This window comes from Coregonus clupeaformis, chromosome 16 (assembly GCF_020615455.1).
Source record: "Coregonus clupeaformis isolate EN_2021a chromosome 16, ASM2061545v1, whole genome shotgun sequence".
NCBI classification, from domain to species: Eukaryota; Metazoa; Chordata; class Actinopteri; order Salmoniformes; family Salmonidae; genus Coregonus; species Coregonus clupeaformis.
Genome location: NC_059207.1, coordinates 6,532,764 through 6,542,666, shown reverse-complemented (window position 1 = coordinate 6,542,666; position 9,903 = coordinate 6,532,764).

Sequence of the window (9,903 nt, the reverse complement as noted above, 5' to 3'; positions counted from 1 at the left end):
GGCTGAAACTAAAGGTGAAACTGTTTCTGTGAGTTGTCTCTTCTTAGTGTTTATTTCTGGGATTCATAATTGGCTGTTGTTTAATAAAATAAAATACCTTTTCATTTGTCACATGCTTCGTTAACAACAAGGTTGTGGTTTCAATTCCCACAGGGATCACATAACAATGTTCTGAGTAGCCCATCACAGTAGCTGTGTGTGGTACTATACCTACATATTTATTTCACAACCAGCACACCACGAGACAACTCACACACACACACACACCACACATAAACAAACACACACACACACACACACAGAGTTACATAGGTACTATACATAAAGTCAAAAGATACAACACACAAATATATATACACCACACACACACACACACACACTATACTATACACAAACTACACACATACATAACACTACATGATAGATGTAGATATTATGCGCACATAAAGATAGATACCAACACACACACACACACACACACACACACACACACACACACACACACACACATAGATAGATAGATACTAGACCTAAATATAGATTGATACTACCTGCTTATCACCTACTACAACAGATACTACTTAAACATAGATGCTACATCTCTAACTTCTATATTTAAACCTCACGTCACGCACCGCCGTATGTAATCACAGCTCATATTCCCAAATCAAAGCAGGTCGGTGGACGGTGAACAGGACTTAAGCTACTGTATGTATGATGACTTGTGATGGTTAAAAGTGGATTAGGTATCACAATCCAATTAGAACTGGCACAAAGATGTTTTTGTGATGTTTGACACTGGCACATGGCCATGCTTAGAACTGATATATGGGTTGGTGATTACTGATGTCCAAGGTTAGGCACTGGGCAGTGTGTAAACGTCTTCCATCTGAGTCACTCCTAGCAGCACGTTCACTCTAGCATGCCCCAGAGAAGCTCACAGGATGCCATACGTGCTGATCGTCCTGATCCTGTGTAAGCGGACGCTCATGCTTTTGTGAATCAACATTAATAGACAATACTAACAGACGATACTGAACCTAGAACAGTGGTTAACAGACGATACTGAACCTAGAACAGTAGTTAACAGACAATTCTGAACCTAGAACAGTAGTTAACAGACGATACTGAACCTAGAACAGTAGTTAACAGACGATACTGAACCTAGAACAGTAGTTAACAGACGATACTGAACCTAGAACAGTTGCAATGAGAACAGTGTAATGCCTAGAAAGAGAGAACACTAATTCCACTTCAGAAACACAAACCTTTTTTGCTGTTTTGGTAATTTATTGTCCCATATTAACACATTATTGCCTTGTTTACATGTTGTTAGAGTTCATTTCATTGATTGTATGAATCATCCATGAGTCATCATCATGATACCTCACCATATGTCAATTGGCCAGTAAACCCCCTTTAGAGTCCATGTTTGAACAAGACTTGTCACATCCAGCCATTGACACCTGTTGGGACTGTATGTTGTAAACACTAAACACATTTACATTTATATTTTTAGTCATTTAGCAGACGCTGTTATCCAGAGCGACTTACAGTTAGTGAGTGCATACATTTTCAAACACCAACTGAAGGGTTCACTTCCTGGTCACACTGAGTAGCAACACTCATCACTTCCTGGTCACACTGAGTGGCAACACTCATCACTTCCTGGTCACACTGAGTGGCAACACTCATCACTTCCTGGTCACACTGAGTGGCAACACTCATCACTTCCTGGTCACACTGAGTAGCAACACTCATCACTTCCTGGTCACACTGAGTGGCAACACTCATCACTTCCTGGTCACACTGAGTGGCAACACTCATCACTTCCTGGTCACACTGAGTGGCAACACTCATCACTTCCTGGTCACACTGAGTAGCAACACTCATCACTTCCTGGTCACACTGAGTAGCAACACTCATCACTTCCTGGTCACACTGAGTGGCAACACTCATCACTTCATGGTTACACTGAGTGGCAACACTCATCACTTCCTGGTCACACTGAGTGGCAACACTCATCACTTCCTGGTCACACTGAGTGGCAACACTCATCACTTCCTGGTCACACTGAGTGGCAACACTCATCACTTCCTGGTCACACTGAGTGGCAACACTCATCACTTCCTGGTCACACTGAGTGGCAACACTCATCACTTCCTGGTCACACTGAGTGGCAACACTCATCACTTCCTGGTTACACTGAGTGGCAACACTCATCACTTCCTGGTCACACTGAGTGGCAACACTCATCACTTCCTGGTCACACTGAGTGGCAACACTCATCACTTCCTGGTCACACTGAGTGGCAACACTCATCACTTCCTGGTCACACTGAGTGGCAACACTCATCACTTCCTGGTCACACTGAGTGGCAAGTGTCTGGTTTAGATGGTAACCTACAGTAGTCTACACATGTCTGGTTTAGATGGTAACCTACAGTAGTCTACACATGTCTGGTTTAGATTGTAACCTCAACATTACAACATTACATCCTTGGGTCCTAATACTCTCAGACAGAGGTGTCTGGTGTAAACGCCTGTCTGTTATCTCAAACTACGTCTCTCTCTAATTAGATAGCTTTGTGGAGATCCTGTCAACAACAGTTACAATGGAATATGTGTGTGTGTGTGTGTGTCAGTCGGTCGTACCAGGTCGGCTGTTGTGGAATACTTGTCAACAGCAGTTACAATGGAAGTGGATGTAATCCTATTGGCTGGACCAACGACTAATATAAGTTATTTCTCCAGGGATATCTTGATAATGTTTAGTTATTTTTTGTTGTGTCTCATGGCTCCAGTTATCACTTCAAAGCACCTTACTGCCTCAGGATAAACCAGTTTTCGCTTCAAACCACCTTTCTGCCTCAGGATAAACCAGTTGTCACTTCAAACCACCCTACTGCCTCAGGATATGATTCACACATCATTGTTCAAGCATTTTCAGACCAACTGGCGTTTTTTGCTGTGTTTTCTTCCCCTAAGCCCCACCTCTCACTCACTCCCTCTACAAAGTGTATCTTACTAATGGCCATGGAGAAGGAAGGATACAGGCTCTAAGCAAACATGGAGAGCGCTGATGTCTTTAAGTCTGGCAGCCAGCAACGTTGGTGGTCTGCTTTTCAATCAGAGGAGTGGCGTTGTTCAAATGCTGCCTTCCCAGAGGGGATTACTGTGGCGGGCACCATTTCCTCTTCCTCTTCTCTCTCTCTCTCTCTCTCTCTCTCTCTCTCTCTCTCTCTCTCACTCTCACTCTCTCTCTCACTCTCACTCTCACTCTCACTCTCACTCTCACTCTCACTCTCACTCTCACTCTCACTCTCACTCTCACTCTCTCTGTCTCTGTCTCTGTCTCTGTCTCTCTCTGTCTCTCTCTTTCTCTCTCTTTCTCTCTCTCTCTCTCTCTCTCTCTCTCTCTCTCTCTCCTCCCCCAAGTGCTGAGAGAGGTAGTTCCCACACCACACTGTGGAATGTCTTCACTAGGGCTCCAAATGAGGGGAGGGTGCCCAATATCCACACTAATAAACCACTTAGAATCGATGCCCAATACATTGCTTCACACTAAGTAGTATGGACATTGGAACAGAGCCTTAAGGGTGTGGTCCAAATTAGTGCACTATATAGGGAATAGGGTGCCGTTTTGGGACGCAGTCCTAAGTCTGAGGAAGGGTTTCCTGCAGGTGTGTGTACCGAAGGCCCCAATAGTGAAACATCAACAGTAACCTTAGCTGTCTGGGTACACTTTGATATTATTCAGCAGTTTGTTGATGCATTGAAATCCCCATACACTCCAACTAAACCACATTTGTCCACAGGAGCAGTGTAGCTTTCTGAAATCGAGAATAGCCGACGAGAGAGAAACCAATGAGTCTGCATATGAACCCACATTTGGTCATTGTCCCCTTCTTATAAAATGTCCTTTGCGTTATTCAGGATGGTTTCAAGGGAAAGACTAGAAACTGCGTGTTGAACGCTGCAATCCCCCATATTCATTCGTGACCATTTTAGCTAGTCTTCCTTGACTAATGATGAATGAATTCACACAGGTATCTATTCCTCTAGCCAAATGCAGCCTGTTTTCCTGAACCCTCATATATATAATATAATGTTCTGAGTTCTGTGTGCGCTGTCTCATTAGTCACAGTGTTGTGTTGTCCTTGGCTTGTCTCAAACGGTACCATATTCCCTACATAGTGTGCTACTTTTGACCAAACTTAGTGCACTATATAGGGAATAGGGGGCCATTCTCTGGTCTAAAGTAGTGCACTATATAGGGAATAGGGTGCCATTCTCTGGTCTAAAGTAGTGCACTATATAGGGAATAGGGTGCCATTCTCTGGTCTAAAGTAGTGCACTATATAGGGAATAGGGTGCCATTCTCTGGTCTAAAGTAGTGCACTATATAGGGAATAGGGTGCCATTCTCTGGTCTAAAGTAGTGCACTATATAGGGAATAGGGTGCCATTTTGGACGCAACCCTTGTTGCCAGTAGCGCCTGTCAGATTTGAGCTCAAGCTTTGCTCCACCAAGCTGCCACAGTACCGCCGTCCCCTGCGGTTCGTCCACAGAGAGTGGCTGCCACAGGTACCGCCGTCCCCTGCGGTTCAGGTTGGAGTCCACAGAGAGTGGCTGCCACGTACCGCCGTCCCCTGCGGTTCAGGTTGGAGTCCACAGAGAGTGGCTGCCACAGTACCGCCGTCCCCTGCGGTTCAGGTTGGAGTCCACAGAGAGTGGCTGCCACCGAGTACCGCCGTCCCCTGCGGTTCAGGTTGGAGTCCACAGAGAGTGGCTGCCACAGTACCGCCGTCCCGCGGTTCAGGTTGGAGTCCACAGAGAGTGGCTGCCACAGTACCGCCGTCCCCTGCGGTTCGTCCACAGAGAGTGTTAGTAGTTAAAGCTTCCAGAGCCTCAGAAATGCCAATCTGAGAGCAGGGCTCCCTGAATCATTAAGGAATGAATCATTCATGTTATTCTGAAGTGGTAATTAAGGTCAGGATGACCGGTTAAGTTTGGGGTAGGAGGATGGAGTTATGAGTTTAAATGCACATCCATTGCAGGTGCAGGATGAGTTCTGGCCTTTATCTTTCTTTAACAGATGAGTTATGGCCTTGTATTGTATTGGTTTGTGATGTCATTGAGGTACAACAGCTGGCTGCAGGTATGAAGAAATAATTTGTCAGAGGAAAGATGATTTGCACTGAGAAGGTTATGGGTGTTTTACCATCGGAAATGTTGCCCATTTATTTGACCTGTCAACTGACTTTCTGAGGTGGCCCATAGTATGAGGAAGGCGTCTCGTGTAGAACACAGTTATTGTCTCTGTTTATAGAAACACGTAGTTTCAACTTTGTACATTACTTCGCTAGGCCCCGCCCAGCAGTATTGTAGTACTCAAGTCCAGAACTGGGACTTGACCCGACGGAACCAGAGGAGACTCAGGTTTTTAGGGTTAGACTCAGGTGTTTAGGGTTAGACTCAGGTGTTTAGGGTTAGACTCAGGTCTTTAGGGTTTGACTCAGGTGTTTAGGGTTAGACTCAGGTCTTTAGGGTTAGACTCAGGTGTTTAGGGTTAGACTCAGGTCTTTAGGTTTAGACTCAGGTGTTTAGGGTTTGTATTTGTATTTATTAGGGATCCCCATTAGAGGCTTCGATTAAAGAACACCCTCTGTGTTCTGTTAGACAAGTAACGCTTTATCCACATTATAGCAGGGGGTGTAAAGCCATAACACATATGTTTTTCCATCAGCAGACTATGATCGATAATGCCAAAAGCCGCACTGAAGTCTAACAAAACAGCCCCCACAATCTTTTTATCATCAAAATATCTCAGCCAATCATCAGTGTCATGCCCTGACGTATGGAACTCCTGTATGTTGAGTCAGGGTGTGGAATTCTATGTGATGCATTCTATGTTTGTGATCTAGGTATTGTGTTTCTATGTTTGGCCGGGTGTGATTCCCAATCAGAGACAGCTGTCGCTCGTTGTCTCTGATTGGGGATCATACTTAAGTAGCCTGTTTGCCTACTATGTTTGTGGGATCTTGTTCTGTGTTAGGCTCGTATGTGTTTAGCCTTAGGACTTCACGTTACGTTGTTTCTTGTTTTGTTTAATGTTTATTTGATTTAATAAACATGTTCGCATACCACGCTGCACCTTGGTCTGACCCGTCTCTCAACGACCGTGACAATCAGTCATTTGTGTAAGTGCTGTGCTTGTTGAATGTCCTTTATAAGCGTGCTGAAAGTCTGTTGTCAATTTGTTTCCTGTAAAATAGCATTGTATCTGGTCAAACACAATTTTTTCCAATAGTTTACTAAGGGTTGGTAACAGGCTGATTGGTCGGCTATTTGAGCCAGTAAAGGGGGCTTTACTATTCTTAGGTAGGGGAATGACTTTTGCTTTCCTCCAAGCCTTGGGGCACACACATTCTAGTAGGCTTAAATTGAAGATGTGGCAATATCGTCCATTATTATCCTCAGTAATTTTCCATCCAATTGTTGCTGGCATGTCATGCCTAAGTTTGCTAATCTTGCCAATGAAAAAATCATTAAAGTAGTTGGCAATATCAGTTGGTTTTGAGATGAATCTGATTCAATGAATAATGGAGCTGAGTTTGCCTTTTTGCCCAACATTTCATTTAAGGTTCTCCAAAGCTTTTAACTATCATTCTTTATGCAATTTATCTTTGTTTCATAGTGTTGCTTCTTCATCTTTTTATTCAATTTAGTCACATGATTTCTCAATTTGCAATACGTTTGCCAATCGGTTGTGCAGCCAGACTTATTTGCCATTCCTTTTGCCTCATCCCTCTCAACCATACAATATTTCAATTCCTCATCAATCCATGGGGATTTAACAGTTTTTACAGTCATTTTCTTAATGAGTACATGCTTATTATTAATTGGAATAAGCATTTTCATAAATGTGTCAAGTGCAGCGTCTGGTTGCTCGTCATTACACACCACGGACCAACATAATATGATAATATGCCATTTAGCAAACGCTTTTATCCAAAGCGACTTACAGTCATGTGTGCATACATTTTTACGTATAGGTGGTCCCTGGGATCGAACCCACTACCCTGGCGTTACAAGCACCATGCTCTACCAATTGAGCTACAGAGGACCACAACATATATTCTATACGTCAACAACATAGGAATCACTACATGATATATACCTCTCTGTTGATATCACAGACATTATCAAGCATTTCACACACGTTATCCAGATACTGGACTGTTAGCACTTGGTGGTCTATAGCAGCTTCCCACCAGAATGGGCTTTAGGTGAGGCAGATGAACCTGTAGCCATATTACTTCAACAGTATTTAACATGAGATCCTCTCTAAGCTTTACAGGAATGTGGTTCTGAATATAAACAGCAACACCTCCACCTTTGGCATTTCTATATTTTCTGTAAATGTTATAGCCTTGTATTGCTACCACTGTATCATCAAAGGTGTTATCTAAGTGAGTTTCAGAGATAGTCAGAATATTAATTTAATCTGTTACTAGCAAATGATTGATTTAATGAACCTTGTTTCTAAAGCTACATATGTTAACGTGGGCTATTTTGAGCACTTTTCTTCTGGGATGGTTACTTGTTTGTATTGCTTTACTGGGAAGCTTAGCAGCAGTAGATGTGCTCATGTTCTTTATGTTAGTGCAGGGTGAGCTGCACACAGTGGCCTTCCTCCTTAGGGCACACCGGCTCAGTGCTAACAGTATAAATCTGGTTCCTAGGCACATGATTACTGCACACAATAGCTGCAGGATCAACAGAGGCACCCAGGGCAGCTAGAGGGACACAAACCAGGTTACCCACATTGTGTCTACCGACGCCCCTGATGTAATGTACATTTGCTGAAGCATTTTGACAACTCTGCGTCACAATGGTAGGGATTAGCTGAGCTGGGCTTGGGTCATTGCTTCAGCAAATGTACATTACATCAGGGTGCCTCTGCTGATCCTGCACTGGTAATAGATCTGTTGTTGTGTTACTTGTGAGGCACAGCTGAGTGAGCAGACATTTTAAATAATTTGCTTTTTATTTTTATTTTACTGGGCTGATGGTGCCTGTATCTGATGGTCAGTCTCAGCGGAGGGAGAGGGCGGCAGACTGAGGGTCCGCCTCTCAACGTCAGTCCCTCCTCTCTCCCTTTCCTCCACTGACACTGACCAAAAAGGGACACCGTCTTCCAGCCGATGGGGAAACTCGAGTCGCACCGCATTATTTCTGCCTCATGCACAAATTCCTGTTGTTACTCCTCTGAACAGAGAAAGTGAAATATTCCTCTATATAAAAAAAGACCCAAGCCGCTAATAATAACAACAACAACACAAGCCTATAGATCCACTTTCCTACTCATTCATTACTGCTGCAGTGTTTGTTGTAGTGCTGAGTGGAAATAGGAGGAACGGGCATTTTTATGGCTTATAAAAGTGCTGAGTAAGAACTTAAACATGAACTCAGTCATAAAAAACAGCAGCTCTTTGCTGTATTCATTGACAGTCTCTCTCTAGTCACGGTTTTAAACGTTTAGAAATCTCACAGTATCAACTCTGCTGTAGCTTTCTTTTATGCCTGGTACGTTACTGCGGACACGGGGTAATCTGAGCCATCCGATTGGCCTGCGGTAGGCACATAGTGCACTTGATTTGCTCTCCGGGCACGCCGGTGAAGGCAGAGTTTGTACCTTCAGACACATGAAATGGTTCAAAATGGCAACAGTTGGCCTACCCGGCGCGCAGGGCTGCTGAATCTGATGCAGCTACCGCCAGCAGCCCGAGACGACTAATAAATACAAATAGGAACCCAAGGCTTTATTACAGAAATGTTTGGCGATCGACCGGTCGACCACCGCCCTAGAAAGTTGAGTGAAGTTCAGTCTCGTGCTTCTCTCTGTGGGCTGATATTTCTGTGTGGCAGCGCGGCAGTCCCGGGGAGCTGCGCGGCAGTCTTTGCTCCTGACCTATTTAGAGTGTTTATATGGTGTTTTAATATGACATGTAGCCCGTTTTGAAATGATGAGCGCTTCTTACAGTCACCTTTTCATGTTGTTTATTAATCCACTTTTCATTCAAATCGTATGGTTTGGTTTCAATACTTCAAAACCAAATGGTAAGTCCGGGTAGTCACAAAAAATACATGGGTGTTGGTTAAATTGTGATACTCTGATCTACACTGATTGAAGTGGATTTAACAAGTGACATCTATAAGGGATCATAGCTTTCAGCTGGTCAGTCTGTCATGGAAAAAACGGGTGTTCTTAATGTTTTGTCCACTCAGTGTGTAGTGCACTCATTTTGACCAGAGCCCTATTTAGGGAAAAGGGTACCATTTGGGACACTAAACTCTTCTATGGTACTTAGAGCCCAATCTAAATCCTCTGGTTTCTAGGACTTCTCATGAAAATGTAAATGTTTGAATCTGACGTGGTGCTTGGAGGCAGGGCAGTAGGATTGCTGTGTATAATTTGATCAGAAGAAGTCTGAATGTAGATGGTGCTAAAGTGAACACCGTAGCTAACCGCTACTTCACCCAAGGCCTATGGAACAGAGCTACTATCTTCTCTCCCTGCCTGAGACAAAAAGGACTACCACATGTTCATTTTAATGTAAGTTGTTCCCCAAGGAGGACAGACCACAGCTTACCGGTCCCTAACACAAGGAGGACAGACCACAGCTTACCGGTCCCTAACACAAGGAGGACAGACCACAGCTTACCGGTCCCTAACACAAGGAGGACAGACCACAGCTTACCGGTCCCTAACACAAGGAGGACAGACCACAGTTTACCGGTCCCTAACACAGGAGGACAGACCACAGTTTACCGGTCCCTAACACAAGGAGGACAGACCACAGCTTACCGGTCCCTAACACACAAGGAGGACAGACCA